This window comes from Schistocerca americana, chromosome 8 (genome assembly GCF_021461395.2).
Source record: "Schistocerca americana isolate TAMUIC-IGC-003095 chromosome 8, iqSchAmer2.1, whole genome shotgun sequence".
NCBI lineage: Eukaryota > Metazoa > Arthropoda > Insecta > Orthoptera > Acrididae > Schistocerca > Schistocerca americana.
Window position 1 is genome coordinate 260,962,650 of NC_060126.1, and position 25,980 is coordinate 260,988,629.

The following is a 25,980-nucleotide window of genomic DNA, read 5'->3' on the forward strand; positions in this document are numbered from 1 at the left end:
ATAACATGGAAGTATTGTTCAAATGGCTCTGAGCACTATGGGACTTAACATCTGAGGTCATCAGTCCCCTAGAACTTAGAACTACTTAAACCTAACCTAAGGACATCACACACATCCATGCCCGAGGCAGGATTCAAACCTGCGACCGTAGCGGTCGCGCGGTTCCAGACTGTAGCGCCTAGAACCGCTCGACCACCTCGGCCGACCATGTAAGTGTGTTGCAATGTGTGCCAAGGACATGAGTCCTCGTAATGCTGTTTCTGGTGAAGTTTTCAAAGAACTAGGCAAATAATTAATAGATATAGGTGCAAATTACACACAGTTCAGTATTTCGGATGTACTGAATACATCAGAACAACTCTGCCAATAAAAATGATGTCTGCTATGTCTTGTTTGGAAGCAAACCTGTTCCATTCATTAACAGTACTTGCTGTTAGCAACATATTGCCAATCTTACTATTCTCTTTCGAACTTGCATTCAGTACAGCTCAGTTCCGTCTCAGGTTTGTTTTTCCACCCCTATTAGTTCTACGTGAGCAGTGGAACACAGAACTAAGGATAGCATATAGAGGCAGCATGGCTCAACATTTCTTCAGGAGACTTCCAACGACTTGCGGAGTCCATGACACGTCGAGTTTCTGCACTACGACGGGCAAAAGGAGGTCCGACACGAGGTTAGGAGGTAGCCCGTGAGTTTCGTCATCTCATTGTATTCTCCTCTGTGATCGCACTTCCGAGATAATAAAACTGTTTCACCCAATCAGTTCTGACATTATCAGTTTTTATACTGGTTTTAATTTCTTCCATATTTTTCCGTATTACCATTATTTTTCTCTTCCGTTTCTTCTCTTTTAATTTCCATATTTTAAGAGTGTCTGATAGGACTTGCAACATTCCATTAATGTTTTATTCGGGGTTTACAACTATCATGATGTCACAGCAAATATAACGAAACTATCATCATTGACTTTTATAGAGAAAAACGTTGTTTAACTTCTTTTCTAATCCTGGCCTCTTCCTTATTGATGTTCATTGTTGTTCTCTGGTCTGTAGCAGTTGATTAATCGTTCGTTTGTCCTTCCAGTCAAGTCCCATGATTTTCATAGTAGCTCCAAGTTCACATTGTCAAAAGCTTTTTCTAAATCAATGACGGTAAGGTAAGTTCTTCTGTTTATATCCATCATCTTCTCCAATAGCTCGCACAAGTCTAAAATTGCATCTCTTGTTCCTCTGCCTTATCTAAATCCAAATTGGTCTTCTTCAATATACTTATCTACTTTTCCTTTTATCCTCCTTTTAAATGTGTTAATGAATGTACTGGAGGCATGTGCTTAAATTGTTAGTGTTTTATAAGTGGTGCAATCACCTGCATTTCCCATTTTAGATATGGTAACAGTTCTACACTGTGTGAAGTCCTGTGGCCTGACTCCTCTTTCGCAGCAGTCATTTATTGCACTGAATGTCCGCCCCGATCGCTGAGTGGTCAGTGCGACGGATTCCCGTCCTATGGGCCCGGGTTCGATTCCCGGCTGGGTCGGGGATTTTCTCCGCTCAGGGACTGGGTGTTGTGCTGTCTTCATCATCATTTCATCCCCATCCGACACGCAGGTCGCCCAATGTGGCGTCGAATGTAATAAGACCTGCACCAAGGCGGATGGACCTGCTCCGCAAGGGGCCTCCCGGCCAATGACGCCAAACGCTCATTTGCATTTGCATTACACTGAATAATTGTTCTTTTTTGTTGTTGCCCAAATTTTTCAGCAATTATGCAGAAATTTCATCAGTGCCAGTACCCAATGCAAACATAAGTTGCGTCCATCATTATTGTAGAGTTGTGCGTTCTTGGTTATCCACCATTAAATTACTGATCTTCCACCCAACTTGTCAGAGAAGGGCTCAAATTTTCCAAATTAGTGAAATGTTGTGAGTGATCGTAAACGAGCTTTAATGGATAGGCTGTGGATCGCAGAAACTCCATTACGGCAAATAACACGTCAACGTCTTCTCCACAAGCGGCGGCGCACTTAGACGTCAGCTGGTTTTAGGTAACGCACCGTCGCCAGGTAGTGGTTGGTGACAGTTCCACGAATCTTATCTCTTTCTGTGTAAAAATTACGTGTTTACTCCGTTGGCTATCAGTCGAATGACAAACCTCAGCTTCATAACAATGACGCAATGATAACGCGGTATCATACATTCGCAAACTGATAGTAGGTGAACTTAAAATGAGTGCAGAGAAGAGTGACCCATCAGTTAACACTAGCGCCCAAGCAGCAGTTGCAGCAGCCGTTCCTCCTATTAGGTAAGCAATCATTCACATCGTAAACGTAGAGAGAAACATGCCTTTATTAAGAAGAATATGCTGAACTGACAGTCTTCTTTCATCGCTAGTACTAATGAAAACGAGATATGTCTAAAGTCGTCTCGTAAAAACACCATATTTGCTTGGTTCGCTTTAGGATATAAAAGACATAGTTGAAAGCATTATACTGTGAATGGGATAGGAACAGCGGTAAAAGGTGTCGACGACAACTTCGACATTGCCATTTCCGCACTCCTCTCCCTTCCCCTCCTGCCAAAGTCTTATCATTTTTTGTTTAATCATTAGCGCTGCTTAATCTGTTAATTCGTTTATTCAAATCAACACGACTTTACAATGGATCAAAATGCACACTTTTCAATGATTTATTCGTATGTAATACAACTGAAAACATTAAACACACATACACTAAAGTCCTTAATCATCCAACAATCGCTTGGGACGATTGCAGTTTTGTAAGTGTTGGGCGTGAAAAGACCTTCTACGAAACATTACTAAATGCGTTCTCTGAAAACTGTCTTACAACAGAGACTTCGGATGCCCACTCACGATAAAAACATATTACCCCTAATGCATCAAATAGACCAGACGTCTTTGAAGACGAAACTGCTATCAGTGCCCATGAGCAGCAACCATTATCAAAGTATAAACGGCAGTTAACCCAGTAGAAGGTTTTATATGCTCACCAAGAACAGTACCGTTCTATCTCACTGAGTGACTCCAAACATTCAGCTGTAGAGAAGAGCATGTAGAAGAACAGTGGATAGGTTTTGAAGAATAATTGACCATGCACTTGACAGATAAGTACCTAGAAGAATGGTTTGTGATGAGACGGACCCTAAACGGTATACAGTCCTTACAAAGCAGCTTCTAGAAAAACAGACACTACAGCGCAATACGTGCAAAACAAAGTGCTACAGATCAGGAGATACTGAATGAAAATCGTTTCGCCGTCAAGAGGGCAATGCCTGAAGCCATAGACAATTACCATGACAGAATATTAGCAATGGATCTCTTACAAAAGCCAAAGACATTCTGGCTCTATGTCAAGTGACACAATGGCGATATCAAAGCAAGATGTGAAATGTTGATCACTGGTTTTAAATATTCCTATGCTAAGGGAGACGCAGAAGTACTGCCACATTGTACTTCACGCATCGCTGCCGAGAGTGCTGTAGACATTAGTATCAGTGGCGTCGAAAATAGCTAAAATAGTAGAACTGAACAAGGCTCCAGGACCCGATGAAATCCCTGTGTTATTCTACAAAGAATTTGGATTTCAGTTAGCCCTCGTTTTAACTACAATATACGAGGGTCGCTCCAAAAGAAATGCACACTATTTTTTTTAATCTGTTTTTTATTCTACATGTTTGAAAGATTTAGGAACAATATTTTCATTTCTCCACATAATTTTCATCCCTCTCAACTGCCTTACGCCATCTTGGAACCAGCGCCTGTATACCCGCACGGTAAAATTCTGGACCAGCCTGTTGGAGCCACTGTTTGGCGGCGTGCACAAGGGAGTCATCATCTTCTAACTTTGTTCCACTAAGAGAGTCTTTCAGTTTCCCAAAGAGATGATAGTCACATGGAGCCAGATCAGGATTGTAATGCGGGTGTTTCAGTGTTGTCCATCCGAGTTTTGTGATCACTTCCATGGGTTTTTGACTGACATGTGGCCGTGCATTGTCGTGCAACAGCAAAACATCCTGCTTTTGCCGATGTGGTCGAACATGACTCAGTCGAGCTTGAAGTTTCTTCAGTATCGTCACATATGCATCAGAATTTATGGTGGTTCCACTTGGCATGATTTCCAAATGCAAGAGTCCTTCGGAACCGAAAAACACGGTAGTCATAACTTTTCAAGCAGAAGGTGTGTGTTTGTGAATTTTTTTTTCTTGGGTGAGTTTGCATTGATGCCACTCCATTGAGCCTGCTGCTGCGAAGACAATCCTCAATATTGCTGTGCCTGCTTTCATCATGTAACCTGCTTGCCCACCGACTAACTGTACTACTATTGACAGCAGCATCTCCATACACCTTTTTCAACCTCTTGTGGATATTTCCCACTGTCTAGTTTTCACAGCACAGGAAGTCTATGACAGAACGTTGCTTCTGACGAACGTCAAGCGCAGCAGCCATCTTGAAGACATCCTGTGATGGTGCCACTCACGGGAACAGGTTGAACTAAGTTTGAAAACAAACGGGAAGGATGTATCTACACACTGTAAAACTTTCACATATGCAGAATGAAAACTGTATTTTTACAAAAATAGTGTGCATTTCTTTTGGAGTGACCCTCGTACCATTATCACCTGAGCAAAAAACTATGCCATATGATTGGAAAAAAGTACATGTAACACTCGTTTACAAGGATAGCAGAAGTGATCTGAAAAACTACCGTACAGTGTTCTTGACATTTATTTGTTGTAGAATTTTAGAACGTATTCTGACCGTAAACATAATGACATGCCTCGAACAGAAAAACCTCCTCCAAATCAAACATCTTGGATTCCGTTAACATCAATTATGTGAAACCCAACTTGCACTTTTGTCAAATAGCATCCTGAATGCCATGGATCAAAGCCGGCAGGTAGATGCAATATTTCTTGACATCCGAAAATCATTTAACTCAGTATCACACCTAAGCCTACTATCGACAGTACGAACTTATGGTGTATCAAGAGAAATTTGTGATTGAATTGAGGATTTCTTGGTATGAAGGACGCAGGATGTTGTCTTGGATGGAGAGTCGTCGCCAAATGTAGAAGTAACTTCACGTGTACACTAGGGAAGTGTGTTGGGAGCTTTGTTGTTCTTATTGTATATTAATAGCTTGGAAGTTAATAGTTACCTAAGATTTTTTGCAGTAGGTATAGTTGTCTGCAATAAATCTATGATGAATCCTTTATAATAGTAAGTGTATAGGGCGCCAACAGGTAATTTTAATCTGTTCTTCAATCACCTCGAAGCTCAAGAGCCCAATGTACAGTAAAAAAAATCGTACTTTCTGGTGGGTTTAGTATCGATTTTCTTAAAATTCTTCCACTTAGAATTTATTTCCGTCAGTAACTTTATCATTCAATCTTATTTCTACGGTAAACTTTTCAACTAGGTTAGATAATCGCTCAAAACCAGCCATTGATGATATCCATATATAATGGGCTAATGAACAAAATTACATTACAGAAATAATATTCAATTGCTTCTCAGATCATGACATACAGTTCCTGTCGTTAATGTTACTGATCAGAATACAAAATCTGCTATATCAGAGTTCAAAAGGGTAGTAAAGACCTAAGTCAAAAATTATTTTAGAAAATTCCACTAAAAAAGGAGCTAGTGTGACGTATACAATGCTAATGACTTGAATCTAAAGTACAGTACTTTCATTAATAATGTTCTTACTTTATTTGAAAGCTTTTTTGCGCCAAAAGTCACCCAGATTAGACCAAAGTCTACTAAGAAGCCACCGATTACTCAAGGAATATATTTATCTTGTATGACAAAGAGGAAGCTGTATCTGTCAATCCGAATCCGAAATAATTCTGATATAAATGCTATAGCTCATTAGGGGCAAATTCTACAAAATATTGAACACGAAAATACAGACATTAAAGCAAATGCATGGTGAGAATAAAATAGTCACATAATGTAACAAAATTCAAACAATGTAGGGAATGGTAAAAGCGGTGGCTGGTAGAATCGGAGATGAAGAGGGACGCATAGTACTAAGAGCAGATGATACATTGATAACAGAAGTATGCAACAATGCAAAACAGTTTAAAAAGCATTTCACAACTGTTACTGAAAAGATGGAGTTGTTTGTAGATGTTTCCACGGAATATCGCAGACCAACCATTACAGATAACTCCAGCAATATGAATATGATCTTTACTACACCGTTGCAAGTAAGGTTCACCATAAATAGTTAAAATCAAATAAGTGTGGTGGTTACGATAAAATATCAACAAAGTGAATTAAAAATATTCTTCAGAATTTAGTAACACATTCAGTTATTTATGTAACCAGAAATTTATCGTTTTTCCTGTTTGGCTGAAATATGCTGAAGTTAAGCGTCTGTATAGGAAAGGAGACAGGGAAATACCGCCAATCTTCCGTCCAATTTCTCTTTTGCCAGCACTGTATAAAATTTTGGAAAGCGGTAATACATAAGCGGTTCCTTAACCACCTCACTTCAAATAATATATTGTAAAAGCCACAGTTTGGAATTCTAAAGGGTTCTGACAATTCGAAGGGTAATAACACATACAGGGAGAATATACTTAATTCTTTGGACAATAACTTACAAGTTATTCGTATATTCTGTGACATGTCAAAAGCATTTGACTGTATAAGACATAATAGCCTCTTAAGTAAATCAGAATTCTGTAGCATAACAGGAAATGATGCAAAATGGTTCAGGCTGTATCTCTGTGCCACGAAACAAAGAGTGTCAGTAGGAAAGAGTCCTGTATAAGTTGTCAGGAATCATGGTATTCCACGTCCATCTTGAGATCTTTACTTTTTATTGTGAATATCAACAGAAACCAGATGGCAGTTATAAGAGTTGAGGGACATGAAAGGGAAGCAGTGGTTGGGAAGGGAGTAAGACAGGGTTGTAGCCTCTCCCCGATGTTATTCAATCTGTATATTGAGCAAGCAGTAAAGGAAACAAAAGAAAAATTTGGAGTAGGTATTAAAATCCATGGAGAAGAAATAAAACTTTGAGGTTCGCCGATGACATTGTAATTCGGTCAGAGACAGCAAAGGACTTGGAAGAGCAGTTGAACGGAATGGATGGTGTCTTGAAGGAAGGATATAAGATGAACATCAACAAAAGCAAAACAAGGATAATGGAATGTAGTCGAATTAAGTCGGGTGATGTTGAGGGTATTAGATTAGGAAATGAGACACTTAAAGTAGTAAAGGAGTTTTGCTATTTGGGGAGCAAAATAACTGATGATGGTCGAAGTAGAGAGGATATAAAATGTAGACTGGCAATGGCAAGGAAAGAGTTTCTGAAGAAGAGAAATTTGTTAACATCGAGTATAGATTTAAGTGTTAGGAAGTCTTTTCTGAAAGTATTTGTATGGAATGTAGCCATGTATGGAAGTGAAACATGGACGGTAAATAGTTTGGACAAGAAGAGAATAGAAGCTTTCGAAATGTGGTGCTACAGAAGAATGCTGAAGATTAGATGGGTAGATCACATAACTAATGAGGAGGTACTGAATAGGATTGGGGAGAAGAGGAGTTTGTGGCACAACTTGACCAGAAGAAGGGATCGGTTGGTAGGACATGTTCTGAGGCATCAAGGGATCACCAATTTAGTATTGGAGGGCAGCATGGAGGGTAAAAATCGTAGGGGGAGACCAAGAGATGAATACACTAAGCAGATTCAGAAGGATGTAGGTTGCAGTAGGTACTGGGAGATGAAGAAGCTTGCACAGGATAGAGTAGCATGGAGAGCTGCATCAAACCAGTCTCAGGACTGAAGACCACAACAACAACAACAATCAACTATCTATCATCAGTAACATTATTAGATGCCAAATTTTTTTCGTTTCTAGGCGATATAAACATCACAATATATAGAATGTAAAGTTGAGTTTTAGAAAGACCATTACTGAAATTTTCAAGAACGTTAATGAATGGTTCCTAGTCGGTTCATTGTGACTAAACTTTGAAAATACATAGTATATACAATTCAAAACTTGGTCCAGAACTTGTGAGAAGTCCACTTCCCCCCCTCCCCCCCCCCCCCTCCAGCATATACCTAAAATATGACGATAAGCAAATAGAAGAGATTGGCAATGTTAAGCTCTTAGGAGCACAGCTTCTAAAATTTCACCTTGGAGAAGGACAACACTCAACAGCTGAATCGTCTGAACAAATTTTTATTTGCGATGGGAATGCTGTCAGACACAAGGGATATAAAAATAAAAACGCTAGCGTACTTGCTTTGTGCAGCGGACGCAGAAACGTCCTGCAGGGCCCTTTTCTAGGAAACAGGAATACTAACTACTGCTCCCCAATATATTTATTCCTTACTGAAATTTATCGAAAGTACTAAATCTCTTTTTTTAAAACCAACAGCTCAGTTCGTGGAATCGGTAGTAGAAACAACACTAAACTTCACAAAGATCTAAAATCACTTCCTTTGGTCCAGAAAAGCGTGTGTTATTTAGGAAAACATGTTCAGTAACTTGCTAGCAGCCAAGTTTAACTACTAGTAAAGTTCAGTTTCAGTGAAGCCTAAAGGATTTATTGGTTGCCAACTTCTTCCACTCTACTAATGAATTTAGTAGAACCGACAGATTTGTATGCAATGGGTGGACAAAGGTATGAGATACCAAAAGATAGCGTATTGCCATACTTCACACGGAGTAGGAAAATCTTTGGCATTCTAAACAGCTTCCAGTCGTCTCGGAATGGATAAATACAGATCCTGTATGGTTTTCAATGGAATATTATACCATTATTCCTGCAAAATAGAACACTATGTGGTCAAAAGTATCCAGACACCCCCAAAAATATACATTTATCATATTAGGTGCATTGTGTTGCCACTTACTTCCAGGTACTCCATATCAGCGACCTCAGTAGTTATTAGACATCGTCAGAGAGCAGAATGGGGCGCTCCACGGAACTCACGGACTTCGAACGTGGTCAGTTGATTGGGATATTACTTGTGTCATACGCGTTACGCGAGAGTTCCACACTCCTTAACATCCCTAGGTCCACTGTTTCATATGTGATAGTGAAGTGGAAACGTCAAGGGACACGTACAGCACGAAAGCGTACAGACCGACCTCGTCTGTTGACTGACAGAGACAGCCGACAGTTGAAGAGGGTCGTCATGTTTAATAGGCAGATATCTATCCAAACCATCACACAGGAATTCCAAACTGCATCAGGATCCATTGTAAATATTATGACAGTGAGGTGGGAGGTGAGAAAACTTGGATTTCATGGTCGAGCCACTGCTCATAAGCCACACATCACGCCAGTAAATGCCAAACGACGCCTTGCTTGGTGTAAGGAGCGTAAACATTGGACGATTGAACGGTGGAAGAACGTTATGTGGAGTGACGAATCACAGTACACAATGTGGCGATCCGATGGCAGGGCGTGGGTATGGCGAATGTTTGGTGAACATCACCTGCCAGCGTGTGTAGTGCCAACAGTAAAATTCAGAGGCGATGGTGTCATGGTGTGGTCGTGTTTTTCATGGAGGGGGTTTGCACCCCTTGCTGTTTTGCGTAGCATTATCACAGCGCAGGCCTACATTGATGTTTTAAGCACTTTCTTGCTTTCCACTGTTGAAGAGTAATTCAGGGATGGTGATTGCATCTTTCAACACGATCGAGTACATGTTAATAATGCACTGCCTGTGGCAGGGTGGTTACACGGCAATAACAACCCTGTAATGGACTGTCCTGCACAGAGTCCTGACCTGAATCCTATAGAACACCTTTGGGATATTTTGGAACGCCAGCTTTGTGAAAGGCCTCACAGACCGACATCGATACCTCTTCTCTGCGCAGCGCTCCGTGAAGAATGGGCTACCATTCCCCAAGAAACCTTCCAGCATCTGATTGAACGTATGCCTACGAGAGTGGACGCCGTTATGAAGGCTAAGGGTGGGCCAACATCATATTGAATTCCAGCATTACCGATGGAGGGCGCCACGAACTTGTAAATCATTTTCAGCGAGGTGTCCGGATACTTTTGATCACATAGTGTAATTATGATGGTGGTGGATTACGACCACACACCCTTCTCGCCAAAGTAGAACACAAAGGCTCAATAATATTGAGATCTCGTGACCATGGGGGCATGGAAGATGGGACAGTTCATCCTTGTGCTCAAACAACCAGCCCTGGACGATGCGAGCTGTGTGAACAGGGTCCTGTCGTCTTGGAACACTGCATGGGGAACAACTGTTGTACCATGGGACGAATCTGATTAGCCAAAATGATCACGTAGTTGTTAGTAGTAATGCGACCTTGCATAGTAACCCTGGGCCTCATGGAATACCATGACAAGGCTGCTCAAATCATCACCGAATCTCTACCAAGTTTCATTCTTGGCAGCAAGCAGTTTGCATCGCAGGATTGAAACGGCGTACTCCATACGTAAACTCTACCAGAAGTTGAAGAAAGTGAGAAACAAGCCTCATTCGACAAGTAGGTTTCCTCCATTGGTCTATTGTCTAAGATTCATGGCTTATGGCTTCGGCAGCACGTTTTCCTGTTAGGGGAAGAATTTCAGCCCGCCCTGCTATTCTGGTTTTTCAGTTTTCCTGTATGCGATATAAATCTGCTCTTGGTGGTTCTTGAAACACCAAACACTTCGTTACCGTGGTTACAGAAGCATCCACCACACAAGCTCCACTAATTTGCCCACGTTGGAATCCACTTAGCTCCGACATAGCGCACTCCCAAGTACACAGAACATTATTCTAACCACCACTGATAATTGCAAAGTATTCAGGGCATTGCAAAGGTGCCGTTCGCGATAAAATAGAACAGTGCCAACTGCAGACATGGCTAGCATCTCCAGTTACGCTCAAGTATTCGTTTCTCACGGTGTTTCTATATTTTTGTCCAACCCCTGTATTCATAATATGAAATAATCTGAGTATGATGTGTAATCTGACTTATGTTCATCTCCAGTGCAGTAATGTGTTGAATGAAAACAAGTGATGTAGACTGATTTACCTCTTCGATGATGCGTGGCTACAATAGCCTAAGAATTATGATATGCACCTCAATGTATTGTACATTTTACATGTTTTGTGACTAACTGATTGCTAACTTTTAACTGAAAATATGTTTAAGGTGTTTTGACTTATTCAAAAATGTTCAAATGTGTGTGAAATCTTATGGGACTTAACTGCTAAGGTCATCAGTCCCTAAGTTTGCACACTACTTAACCTAAATTATCCTAAGGACAAACACACACACCCAAGCCCGAGGGAGGACTCGAACCTCCGCCGGGACCAGCTGCACAGTCCATGACTGCAGCGCCCAAGACCGCTCGGTTCTGACTTATTCCGCACGCCGTTTCACTTGGGGTCTATGGGAGGTACATTGACATATCTTTTCTACTTTGTAAATGTCGATGTCGATTGTATGTTGTGGTTCTCGACATATTCTACATGCATGAGGACCCCCTCACTATAGGTAAGTTGGACGGAAAAGTAAATCTAATGTAATCTAATGAAATACTACGAGGGTAAGTCAATTATTATCCGCAAAGTAGTTATAAAATTTTATTGTAATCAAATAATAATTCCAATCCCAAAGAAAGCAGGTGTTGACAGATGTGAAAATTACCGAACAATCAGTTTAATAAGCCACAGCTGCAAAATACTAACACGAATTCTTTACAGACGAATGGAAAAACTAGTAGAAGCCAACCTCGGGGAAGATCAGTTCGGATTCCGTAGAAATATTGGAACACGTGAGGCAATACTGACCTTACGACTTATCTTAGAAGAAAGATTAAGGAAAGGCAGACCTACGTTTCTAGCATTTGTAGACTTAAAGAAAGCTCTTGACAATGTTGACTGGAATACTCTCTTTCAAATTGTAAAGGTGGCAGGGGTAAAATACAGGGAGCGAAAGGCTATTTACAATTTGTACAGAAACCAGATGGCAGTTATAAGAGTCGAGCGACATGAAAGGGAAGCAGTGGTTGGGAAGGGAGTAAGACAGGGTTGTAGCCTCTCCCCGATGTTATTCAATCTGTATATTGAGCAAGCAGTAAAGGAAACAAAAGAAAAGTTCGAAGTAGGTATTAAAATCCATGGAGAAGAAATAAAAACTTTGAGGTTCGCCGATGATATTGTAATTCTGTCAGAGACAGCAAAGGACTTGGAAGAGCAGTTGAATGGAATGGAAAGTGTCTTGAGAGGAGTATATAAGATGAACATCAACAAAAGCAAAACGAGGTTAATGGAATGTAGTCGAATTAAGTCGGGTGATGCTGAGGGAATTAGATTAGGAAATGAGACACTTAAAGTAGTAAAGGAGTTTTGCTATTTGGGAAGCAAAATAACTTATGATGATCGAAGTAGAGAGGATATAAAATGTAGACTGGCAATGGCAAGGAAAGCGTTTCTGAAGAAGAGAAATTTGTTAACATCGAGTATAGATTTAAGTGTCAGGAAGTCTTTTCTGAAAGTATTTGTATGGAATGTAGCCATGTATGGAAGTGAAACATGGACGATAATTAGTTTGGACAAGAAGAGAATCGAAGCTTTCGAGATGTGGTGCTACAGAAGAATGCTGAAGAATAGATGGGTCGATCACATAACTAATGAGGAAGTATTGAATAGGATTGGGGAGAAGAGAAGTTTGTGGCACAACTTGACCAGAAGAAGGAATCGGTTGGTAGGACATGTTCTGAGGCATCAAGGGATCACCAATTTAGTATTGGAGGGCGGCGTGGAGGGTAAAAATCGTAGAGGGAGACCAAGAAATGAATACACTAAGCAGATTCAGAAGGATGTAGGTTGCAGTAGTTACTGGGAGATGAAGAAGCTTGCACAGGATAGAGTAGCATGGAGAGCTGCATCAAATCAGTCTCAGGACTGAAGACCACAACAACAACAACAATCAAATAGGAAACTTACAAGAACATTACTTTTTGACATAGTCTCCTTGCGTTTCAAGGCACTTGGTCCATTGTTGTACAAGCTTCCTGATGCCCTCGTAAAAGAAGGTTCTCGGTTGAGCTACGAGCCAGGAATGCACCGCTTCTTTCACTGCTTCGTCCGAGCAAATCAACGGCCCCTTAATGCCTGTTTGAGTGGGCCAAACAAGTGACAGTCGGAAGTGGCGGCCGACCTTGTGGCCGTGCGGTTCTAGGTGCTTCAGTCTGGAACCGCGTGATCGCTACGGTCGCAGGTTCGAATCCTGTCTCGAGCATGGATGTGTGTGATCTCCTCAGGTTAGTTAGGTTTAAGTAGTTCTAAGTTCTAGGGGACTGATGACCTCAGATGTTAAGTCCCATAGTGCTCAGGGCCATTTTTCAGAAGTGGCAAGATCGGGACTATATGGAGGATGATCTAGTACTTCAAATTTGAGTTCCTGGAGCGTTTCAGCAGTGTGGGCAGCAGTATGCGGACGGGCGTTGTCGTGCAACAACAACAGATTTGACAGCAATCCTCGGCGTTTGCTTCAAGTTACAGGCTTCGGCCTGGCAGTAAGCATCTCACTGTAACGTACACTGTTTATTGTTGTGCCCCTTTCCCCATGATGTTCCAGTACTGGACCTTGTGCATCCCAAAAACCGTAAGCATCAGTTTTCCTGCTGACAGTTGGGTCTTGAACTTTTTCTTGCACAGTGAATTTGGCCGGTCGATGTGGCCGAGCGGTTCTAGGCGCTTCAGTCTGGAACCGCGCGACCGCTACGGTCGCAGGTTCGAATCCTGCCTTGGGCATGGATGTGGGTGATGTCCTTAGGTTAGTTATGTTTAAAGTAGTTCTAAGTTCTAGGGGACTGATGACCTCAGATGTTAAATCCCATAGTGCCCAGAGCCATTTGAGCCTTTTGCACAGCGAATTTGGATGTTTCCGTTCCATACTCTGCCGTTTACTCACCGGCTCGTAATGATGGATCCATGTTTCGTTACCAGTAAATATCCTGTATAAGAAGTTGTCCCCTTCGTTACCATAGCGATCCAAATGTTTTTTTACAGATGTTCAAGCGTGTTTGTTTATACAACTGTGTGAGTTGTTTTGGGACACATCTTGCACAAACTTTATGAAACCCAAGTCTGTTGTGGATGATTTCGTAGGCAGCACCGTAACTAATTTGGAGACGATGTGCCAATTTGTCAATGCTAATCGTCTGTCGAAGAGAATCATTTCACGTGAACGCTCAATGATGTCTTCATTTGTGGCGGTAAATGGTCGTCCGGCTCCTTCATTGAGTGTAAAACTTGTGCGACCATTTCGGAATTTTTCAATCCATTCGTAGACACTCCGTTGTGGCAAAACACTGTTCCCATACTCTACCGAAAGTCTGCGATGAATTTCGGCCCCTGATACGCCTTCCGACCACAAAAAACGCATCACTGAACGTTGCTCTTCTTTGGTGCAAATAGACAGAGGAGTAGTCATGATTAACAGCACGACAGCGGTAACGAAACTAACCAAGCAGCTTGAAAATTGCAAAGATTAACAACAAATATGCATGCTTATCAACGTAAAACGACAGTACTACCAAAATAAACAAAAATATAACTAAATTGCGGATAATAATGGACTTACCCTCGTATCTGAATAAAACAGCAAAAAATTTCTGTCAGATCTTGATAAGACTTCAACGTGACGCAGAGACTACCAGTTTATTTCAAATGGCCAGAAATTCAAAACTGAGGCTTTTCGGAATGTAAAATCAAAGTATTCTAGGACAGAAATATCAGTGTATTCACAATTGTAATCAGTCAACTTATATAAACACATGAGCTTAATAATTCGTAGAAACATGAAGTGGAATGGTCCCATAGCCTCAGTCATACGTAAAGCATGTTGGAGTCATCGGTGCATTGGCAGGATAGAGGGAAAATAGTCAGTCTGCAAAGGAGATGGCTTACAAATAATTTTTGCATCCCATTTTCGAATCCCTGCAAGTGCGTGGAACCAGTACCAAATATGACTAATGGGTACAGAACATATACGATTTGCATTCCAGTTATAAAACCTCTGATTTTTCTCAGATAGAAACATGTGGTTTGTTTTACAATACGTACACAATCTTTGTGAATGCGTGACGCAGATTGCAGCACTGTATGGCACACAAAACTCTAGCAACAGTGGCGAGATTTTTTTTCCTTATTGTCGCCATATGGGCAGGGCGGGGAGGGAGGCTGCTAATGGATACAATTTTCCGCTCTTCAGCCACATGAGACGAAAATTAAAAAAAAAAAAAAGAGTTGGACATGGCATTTGACAAGACAGAACGCCAGTTACATCAGTTAAAACGTAGAAGATTGACTCAGTGATGAATTTAAATATGGATACACATGAATGAAAATGAGAGTCGTACACAAAGATAAAAAAACGGTAGACAGTGGCAGGAAATTAATCAGGAAGGTCGATGAGTGACTAATTAAAAGAGATACATAGATGACTGAAGATGAGTGGGTATAGAATGCCAGGGGGAAGGGTATCATGAGAACGTAGCATTTAAAGGTAGTATGTGAGAGATGGTGTGTTTGGGCGAATGTTTCGATGATGGATGGGGGAAGAGTGGAGTGGGATCCAGTTTCGAATCAAGACTTAGGGAATGTATGGAGAGAATTGGAAGGGGAAGAGAGCCCTGACAGGGCAATATGGTGGTGGAGGAGCGGCAGAGGACAAGGATCAGTGAGCAGGGAGGGAAACTAGGGACAGTGGCGAGAGTGATGACTGGTTTTTCTGTCGAAGATGGTAACGTTTTCATTACAAGAAAAGTGTGTAATAAATCTTTTTCTCCATTTGTGTAGTGTGACACCGACTGAAATTTCCCACCAGTTGGGTCATAAATGGATGTGTCTAATGTGTATTGACGGATGTGATAGTTCAAAGAAAGCAGAACGTCATGTGACAACAAACCAAGACAATCTCGAGGTCGCACCACCCAGTGTGACGACATGATTTAGCAAGTGGAGAAAGTTGCTTTGGAGGATCGCCGAATGAATGTGATACAAACCGCCTCCAAAGCTGATATTCCGTTTGATCTGTGTACACAATCCTGCACGAAGGCTTCAAAATGCGAAAATTGTCCTACAGATGGATGCTACCAACGCTGAAGGCCGACCAGAAACACTTGCTGAAAATGATGAACAAAAATCTAAATGACAGGATTGGTCTTTGCGATGGGGCGAGACGTGTGAGGGGAAATGCTGATGCAATCCGCACTTGGCGCTACTGGCAGAAACTGCAACATTCATGCCATTTTGACGTTACGACTGCTAGGTCGCCAGAATTTACAGAAATGATAAAACAGGGAAGTCGACATGAGGTGTTCTGGGTAAATCCGATACGTGGCGAAACCAAACGACATATACATCGGACAACTTTTATTGTGCCACTTTGATGCAGTTACCACTGTTAGCAAAGTGGTTATCACTAAGCGTGAACGTGCACCGGTTTCCTTGAAATCCTTGCTCTGAGGGGGATAAACAGGCTGCTAGCTGTTTGATGTAAGGAACATATAATAATAATGCAATACATAAATATACAGCTCTAAACTCGGACGTATATTTACAATGCGCGCCGATATTTTCATAAGATGGTACATTGATTTAACGAAATATATCGAAGCTTCTTCCGAGACATCGAGGGCTAGTAGCGATATTTTCTTGAAAATCTATATATCGGATTCCTGATGTTTTTAAAAATATCAGCAGTCCTTGTGTGATTCAAACGTAATGTCGCCACCTGAGCGATTTTGACAATACACAACTGTTCCGTAATTGACTTTGCTACTAGGATGAAATACAACTGTAGAAATGACACTTTGCCAATAACGCATATTCACAGTTGAGGAAAGCCTTCCTTTCGCAGGCAGAAGGCAGGAAGCTGGCTTTCTTTTTACTTTTTTTTGGTGCTTCTCTGATTGTGGTGGCTTCTGCAAAGTATATTGTTCCTTTCTTAGGTAGGGAATATAGGGCTTGATAATGTTCTGTGTGTTTGCTTTGTACTTGTAAAAATGTACATGCTTTTGTGAAAATGTTATTTGGAGCACGCGGGGAGGGGGGGGGGGGGGGAGAGGGGGCAGTGCATAATGCCTGTCTCAGAAACAGGTGTCAGTGCGAAAGTGCACTAAATGGAACATGGTGAAACAAGGTGCAACAACGCACTTGCTTCAGTATCACTCCTAACACAAACGCATTTTTGTCCCTTTACTCTCTAGTCTATCACAATAGTTACATGAAATTGGAAGAGCAACCTTCAAAATGTATTTTTCTTGTTCTTCTAGGTTAAAATAAAATTAACATTTCTTTGATTACCACGATACAAAAATTTTCACACAAATGTTGTATTCGAATAAATATTCAGATTTATAAGACCACATACACTCAATATTTTGACCTGACTAATAAGTATATGTCACAGAAATAATATGCTGCATTTTAAAGTTCCCAATAAAAAGAGCACTTTATCTTCTCCCAAAATGTTGCAAATTAGGAAATATTGCTGTTCAAAAACGTATTGTAAGAAAAATGAGATTGCAATTATACCATAAGTCTTCAGAAACTCAGTAGTCTCATTACTCTTTCTCTGATGTTTCAATGTCTAAAGAGGTATATTATTGCTGTAAGGTTATGTTTTAACCAAATATTTCAACTGAAAAAAATTGTTTCTGGGAGTATTTTGGTGGGCTTTGATAGGAAACATATGAGAAATTTCAGTGTTTAAAAACCACCCATACATGTACAACCCAGTACAAAACCTCACTAAGAAATCGACAAAACAGTCAAACAAAATAACATCAGTTTGTAATTAATTTCTTGTGTTTTTTTAACGTAAGTGACCTGTATTTTATTATTTTGTGAATAATTTTTTAATACTATCCTACATGAATCTATAAATAGGCATAGTGGAGCTGGTTTCAGTGTATGACATACTAATCTAGTATGATGGATTACATGTCAGATGGACTAACAACATGTATTAACTTTATTTTATAATTCATATGCTTTGTCATTTTATTTATTATTTTATAGTTTTAAAAGCTTATGTACACAAAACAAATAAGGTGACTAACTAAACCACACATGTGTGATAATAGTGTGAACTAACCAATGGCATCAGTAATTACTGCACGCTTTACACTGAACATAGTTTAAAAATACAAAAAATCTTGTATCCAGAGCCTGAGATCTCATAACAAAAAATCTTGTTCAAAAGACGTAAATTAATAAAAATTTCTTGAAACAGTGTTAAATTTGGAATATATCTGAAGGAATTGGAATTGACATAAATAAGAAAGTACACATCTTGCACACATGAGCACCAACTCCAGCACCTCAGCTCAGAATGCCCGGTCCTGTGTGCATGAGATGTGCTTGCTTGTTTGTATGGGTGGCATGTGTTTCTTTTTTGCTGATGAAGGCTGTGCCCAAAAGCTTTATGCAAGTGTCTTTTAATTGTTCCTGTCTGCAACTTAATGTGTCTTCTTTACAGTAAGTAGTAATCTCTCTTTTCCTATATTGTTGATATTCTTACCTGGAGTTTCATTTGTTTAATAGACGGAAATGGTGTTATAAGCTATTTATCAGCAGCAGTGCTATAAGAGACCCAAGATCTTTCTGCTCTATAATGTCTTCTCTCATAGCTTTCATACAATACTACATTGTAACTTAGACAGTTTGATGTTAAAGCTGATCAACAACATCACGTAAATATGTGGAACAAATACTTGTCCACCGAAAATATGTGTTTAATTAGAACTACCTTATTTGTTTTAGGTGCTTGAAAGTTCCTAAGAGTATGCTTCTGACCATAGGCCCCCGTGGCACATTAGGGTAGTCTTCGGTGCCACCACTCAAAAAGGCCGTTCGCCTGCTGGTGGTAAGCTGTGGTATGAAACTTGGCGATGCCACAGAGTACACAGAGTCGTGCAAACAGGGTGGACTCAAATTGGTAAGAGATAGGGGACAGCCGAAGTGAGCAACCCACGTTGTTGAAGGAATGGGCGACAGACTCGGCCGTGATGTCAGTAAGGGGGGACCACCTCAACCCAACGGGTCACACGGTTGATAACTGATAGGATATATCTGTAGCCCTCAGACAGAGGAAGGGGACCAATGACGTCAATATGGACATGTTGAAAATGCCTGTTCAAGATGTTAAACATGTCCAGAGGAGGTTGGGCTCGCCTGCCAACCTTGCTGCACTGGCACGGAACGCATGCATGGCTCCAAGTGAAACAGTCTTGCTTCACACCAGGCCAGGCAAAGCACTCCGTAACCAGCCACATCATGGCCTGTGTCCCAGAGTAAGTTAAGCCATGCAAGGTGGTAAAGACCCAGTGACAAAGGGTGGTGGGGACCAGGGGGCGAAATGCGCCTATAGATGTGTCACAAAGGACAGGGATTGCTGAATCAGGTAACAATATATGGGGCTGGACAGAGAGAGATGAGCCATTGTCTGACCTTAGTTGCTGTATATCGTCGTCATCAGCTTGTAGTCAGGCGAGCTCCTCTAGGTCCAGTGATGCGATCAACACGCAGATGCAGGAAAGGTAGTCTGCCACAATGTTCTCCATGTCACAGATATATCATGCGTCAGAAGAGTGCTGACAGATTTAGTTCAAATGGCGGAAACGCCTGGGTGGAAGGTCTTCAACAGGATTAGAAGCAGCATCCACGAGTGGCTTGTGATCGGTATAGGGTCGCTTCTCAAGGTCACTATGAAAATGTTTAATAGCCTCATACACTGTGAGCAGCTCACGGTCAAATGCTGACCACTTGCACAGGCTCTTAGTCAGTTTCTTGGAAAAGAAGCGGAGGGGCTGGGTGGAGTTGGCAGTGTGCTGCTGTAAAAAAAGCACCCACAGCTGAGACAGTGGCATTAGTCATGATCGAGACACGGGCCTCAGGGTCAGGGTGGGTGAGTGTTACGGATTTGGCTAGGGCAGTTTTAAGGTTACCAAAAGCGTCAAACATAGGCTGTGTCCACTCCAACTTCCATTTTCCAGTGGTGTGCTTGGCAGAGAGAGTGTCGGTGAGGGCCATTTGGACGAAGGCAGTTTCAGGAATATGGCGGTGGTAAAAGTTTGCCATACTCAGAAAATGATAGAGCTGTCAGGGAGAGGGAATTCGACACGAGAACTCGTCAGTTGGAGGCCGTCGGCAGAGATGGAATGGCCAATGAAGGTAACAGATGCGGAACATAGTTAAGATTTATCATGGTTGATCACCACGCCATTGGCAGTGAGGTCCGAACGGACTGAAGCGAGGTGAACTTGATGCTCCTCAGCAGAGGAGGAAAAGGTAAGGATGTTGTCTAAGTAAGCGTAAGCAAAATACAGAGGGAGCGCAACATTTTTCAATCCATAAGGCATGTAACAGTATTCAAATAGGCCGAAGGGTGTGGTGATGGCCATCTTCAGAATATTCGGTGAACGCACAGGAATCTGGTGATATGCTTTGGAACAATCTAATACAGAGAAAAAGGTAGAACCATGAAGCAACTGTGCGAAATCTTGGATGTATGGTATGGGGTAGTTATTGATAATGGTGCTGACATTAAGGGACTTGTAGTCCCCACACATGCATAAGGAGCCGTCGTTTTTGGGAACAAGGTGAACATGGGAAGACCAGTTGCTATCGGGGGAATGGAGGATGCCCGAATGATCTCCATAGTGTGCAAAAGTTTGGAAGTGTTAAGGCACCTGGCCTTATAACGAACAGGTCGGCCATCAGTGGCAGTGGTGCATATCTTACAGCAAGTGCCATTATTGATGGCCGATAATCGCGTAGGGAAGTCAACATGAGGGACCAAGAAGGTACCCACAGGCAACATTAGTTCACTCTCCTTGATGAATCAGGGTGACATAGGCAGGGCGTCAGCTCCAGTTGGCAACAGAAGGCGCGATGCAGGAGTGAAGCAGTGTGAAGGATCTGGAGGGGCGCACACAGGAGCATCTTGGAGATTCATCCACAGTGATGCGAAGAAAACAACAGTCAGTGGAATGCTCGACATTGGAGCAGGTTGGCGAGAAGACGCTGCAGAGGCATGTGCAGGGCCGCCTCACTGTGGGCCTGCAGATAGGCGATGTATGGTATGCTGTGCATGTGACAATTTGTCAGAGGTGATGAGGACAATTAAGTCATCTTTCTGGGTGCAGAGTTCATCAATCTGGGAGTGCACATACAACAAATCAGAGAGCTGTGTGGTTATGCACTTGACCAGGGAACCACACATGGAAAGGTTGGTTGGTTTGTGGGATTGAAGGGACCAGACTGCAACGGTCATCGGTCCCTACACATGGAAAGTGTAGCCAAGGAGGCAGAGAGTGGAGTGGTGCTGAACTCAGGTGTGCATGGAACTGTAGAGCCAGACACGTGGTGGAGTGCAGTGGCCTGCAGGTCTGGTGAAAGTTCGTAATGGTGTAGAAAGGCCAACCCAATCACCAGTTTATCGACATCGGCAGTGTGGAAGGTCCAAGGTAAGGCGTGAACTGGTGAGAGGTGGAGTGACATCTTGATGGAGGCTTGGAATGCAGTAGGAGAATGGATGGCGGCGATCAAGGTGAGGGTAGAGGGGGACAGCGCGTCGACATCGTGCTTGGGTGGTATGATGTTAACGTCACCCACCAGTGTTGACGAGAACGCGGATGCCAGTCGAGACATCTGTGGCATAGAGGCGTGAAGTCGCTGAAGTGAGTGGTGCAGCGTCAGAAGATAGGCACCGTGAAGGTACATGGTGGGATGTGGCACTTAAACGTGCCTGCTAGTCTTGTTTGGATAGGTGCAGGGCGCACGGCAGTTGCAAGCGGCATCCCCGTAAGTAGCGTGGAACCAGCACAGTGGGTAGGCCAGTTTGGAAGACGATGCAGTGTAGGTGGGGGTTGCAGCTGACTGCAGTGGGGCCAGTAGCCGATTGGGCCACTGCTCGGGCGAGGTCGGAGGCTGTCAGGAGGCCACTGACAGTAGATCCTGTAGGCTGCTAGGTGGCAGCTCCTGAAGGGCATCTGAGGCGCCAAGGTGAGCGCACCAGCATCTGCCAGCAGAGTGCAGAACCAGAGGCACAGGTGAGCCAATTGAGGGTGGACAAGATGTCGGTAGTGACAGGCAGCATCATTGACGAATGATGGCATAAGCCTGATCCGCCTTGTGTAACCAAACCTTGAGTGGATCAGTGATGTGAGACAGTAGATGAAGCTGCAGATCCAAAGGCATTTTGACCATCCACAACGTCCAAAGGGCAGTGTCAAACAATGCTTGGTCGTCGATTAATGCACATAGGTGCTGCCAAAATTGTGAAGGAGTGCGGTAATTGAGATGCTCCTCTTGGATGATGTGATGGATAGCCACTGCTGGAGGGCAGGAAAGGCATTCAATAAGCAGTGATTTAGCCATCGAATATTTGTGCGAGGTGCGCTGTGAGAGGAGCAAGTCGCTGATGAGTCCGTATGTGCATGGAGATGGCTCACCAGGCAGACAAAACTTGCGCCGTCATTGGAAATGCTATGGATGTCCAGGTGGTGGTCTACCAAGGCGAACCAAGTTTTTGGGTTGTCTTTTTGCAATGCAGGAAGCTTAGGGAACCTGCCTGGTAACACATGTTGAGGCAGCTCTGGCAGATGATTGATGCGGGCAGAGCAGGATGCCTCTGACACTGGGAGTGCAGTAGTGGTGAACAGTGCATTGCCTGAGGTCTGGGTGGGGTAGTGGCCATATGCAGCACATGATATGGAGGGAGTGGGCATATAAACTGGCAAGGTGTGTCCAATTGGCAAGTCTGACAAAGAACACAGTGCAGGTGTAACAGCCAGGACCAATGCAACAGAGAGAGGGGGGGGCAGTTATGGTGGAGTAATGGGGTGGCGGACCCGGTAACCAGCATGGGTGGAATGGCTGGTGCTGTTACGGAAGTGAGCGGAAGGCAGTCGTGGTGCAACCACGATGTGACAGTCACAGAAACCAATACAGTCAAGACAACCGTCGTCACTGAAACAGTGTGCGGGGGGAGGTGCTGTGATACTATGTAAATTAGAATGTGCTACACCATGTATAGAAATGTTCGATTCACAGTCCTGGAACTTTGTTGGCGCGTCAAGCCATCCCAAAGGTAATGATGTATGTGAAGGATAAACCACAGTGTCTTTAACTGGAAGGTCGTTCATATTGTGGTTAGGTGGCAGGCACTGTCCATGTTGTGGCTGTTGTGCTGCCACACCAGGCGGTGGCCATGTTGAACTGGGTAAGGTTAGGTGGCTGCTGGCGTGGCCAGGGATAGATAACTATTTACTTTTAACCGAGTTCGAAGCAGGTGGTACACTTGTCCACTCATGGTCGCAAGCGGCATAGTTGATGGGACCCATTACCCTTGCACTGAAAGACATTGGTACATCCATTGTGGTGGAAAAAATGCAGTCTGGTACATGATGTTTGAGAATGACGAAAACAAGCACAAATAACACGAGACGATGATCATGCCAGGGCCACCACTGTGATTATCACGGAAGATTAGTTGAGAGATAACACACTTAATATTGAATCCACATTTACTGGTCACTTGTACATATAACAAAGAATGGCTGTTACACATCTACATGCTGAAAGTTTACACAAGAACAACCAGTCCAAAAAAGGAAGGTGCCAAAGATAGAGCACTCTGCACCAGAGACGCCACATGTGTATATAAATGGTTTAAATGTTGAAACATACACTTATTAGCACAAATTTGATCACTGATGTACGTTTAAAGCTTATACTACTGTACATAGAATAAGGCATGCACATAACCTTTTTGTAATTGGTTCTTTATATACTCATTTCACTAAGATTTGAAGCTCCTCTTTTCGTTCTTCCGTATTTGTGATTAAAAAACTGAGTTGTTTTGGAAATCAGCCTGTGGAATTTTGGGTCCTTATCGCTATAAATAACAACCCGTTGATCCACTTGTTAAAACAATGAGCATATTTATTGTCACACTTCAGATATACATCGAAAGTATCACATAGACAGAACATAATGGCTGCCTTGGCCCGAAGAGTTTTTGTGCGCCAGAGATGTTATGGCACATCAGTGTTGCCACAGAGCCCCCCCCCCCCCCCCCCTTGCAGTGCGGAGCACGAGGCTCTGGCTCTTGTGGGGGTTGTGGTGGGGGGATGGTGCACGTGTTGCGCTGTCTTCGTCCGGAGGGGGAAACGGGCGGGCCGGGGCCGGGCTTCGAGCCGTTTGGGTGGAAAAATGTAATCACGGTGCCACACCAGTGGGAGTATGTGGCGACCGGTTCGTGAGGTGATGACAGAGGGGGTGGGGAGAATAGACGGAGACACGGGGTACAACACGTACAGTGTCCCCATGGCTTCAATGAAAGGTTGAATGTGGGAAGGAAGGATCTAAGGAATTGGGGATTGGTGAGGAGTGGAGAACGGAAAGTTGGTGTCTCATCATCGGCGGAAGGGAGGGGGGGGGGGGGGGGGGGAGCGTGGATGTTTAAGAGAAAATCATTTGTGGTAGTTATACAGATGTCACAGATGTCAGATGGTGCAAAGTGTGAGATGTCGATGGGGATGATAGTGGGTTGTTGAATGTCTGGTGAGAAGTGTGTGACGGGCATAGCAGGAGAGGGTGGGGTGAAGGGTGTGGACCCTGATCTCTGCCCAGTGAGGGTTCCCGGCGTTGGGGAAGGGGCCATGGCCGGCGTGTCGTCCCTTGAGGAGGCGGCGGTGTGGAGGTCATCGTCCGTCGTGGTCGGTGGCATCGGGTCGCTGGAGGTGTTGTCTGCAGTGACCCACGGCGGCTTTAGTCGAGACACTGACACTATCGAGGGTTTGCCTTTGATACAGATGTCAAATGTATTCAACGAGTGCCTAAGTACCCTGTAAGGGCCTGTGTATGGGGGTTGCAGAGCGATATGCACTGTATCGTCCCTAAGCATTGGCGTGCACAAATGTTTTAGGCGGAGTATGTGCTTTCGGAGTGGGTGCTCTCTGTGCTCATATCGTCTGCTGTATGTTCTAGATTAGCACTGGGTATTCGATGGTATCTTGGAGTGGTGAAGGCTCGACAAACTCGGCTGGTAGGGTCAACGGCTCGCCATAGAGCAGTTCGGCCACTGAGCACTGCAGGCCAACTTTATATACAGAACGGAGGCCTAGTAGTACCCACGGGAGAGCCTGTAACCACCGTTCCTCGTGGCACATTAGCGCTGTCTTTAATGTGCGGTGCCATCGCTCCACTAAGCCATTTGATTTGGGGTGGTAGGCTGACGTGCGAATGCGGCCAACGCCGAAGAGCTCGCATATTTTTGTGAAGAGGACAGCCTCGAATTGACGACCTTGGTATGTAGTAATGGTTTTGGGGCAGCCAAAACGTGTGACCCATGTGGAGAGGACAGCGTTGGCAACTGTTTCGGCCGAAATATCGGCTAGAGGGGTTCCCTGAACCATCTAGTTGTTCTGTCGATAAAAGTAAGCAAGTATCGGTAACCATCCACCTGGGGAAGGGGGCCGACAATGTCGATGTGGATATGATGGAGTCTTCCAGAAGGAGAGTGGAAGACGCCTGAGGGGGGGGTGTGGAGTGGCGTCCGACTTTGGACCACTGGCACGAAAAACAAGTGTGACACCAGTCGCGACAGTCTTTGCGAAGCGAAGGCCCTACGAAACGCTGATGATGATGATGTGCGTAGTTGCGCAAATGCTCGGGTGGCCGAGACTGTGCAGTGCGTCAAACACCGAGCCATACAAAGAGGAGGGGACGAGGGGGCGTGGCACGCCAGTGGAAGTGTTACATCATAGCTCCGAGCATGTGCCGGTGATCATCTTGTGCGCCAGGCGCAGAGAGTGATTATTCTCAGATAAAAGGCTCGCCAAGGAGTCACCATTTGTTTGCGCTCGAGCAAGAGCTTCGAAGTCGATTGAGGAAGATATGCCCAAGATCCGGGACAAATCTATTAGTTGTAATGGAGAGTATT

At 43.4% G+C, this 25,980-nt stretch overlaps 1 protein-coding gene across 1 annotated transcript in view; it reads left to right on the top strand.

Moving 5' to 3' along the window:
- The first annotated feature begins 2,258 nt into the window (after positions 1-2,258).
- The window catches only part of LOC124545337 (glutathione S-transferase 1-1-like), a 66,262-nt gene continuing 42,540 nt past the window's right edge, over positions 2,259-25,980 (top strand). The window contains exon 1 of the mRNA XM_047124235.1: positions 2,259-2,302. The gene's annotated coding sequence lies outside the window, so the exon portion shown is untranslated. The remainder of the gene's footprint in view (positions 2,303-25,980) is intronic.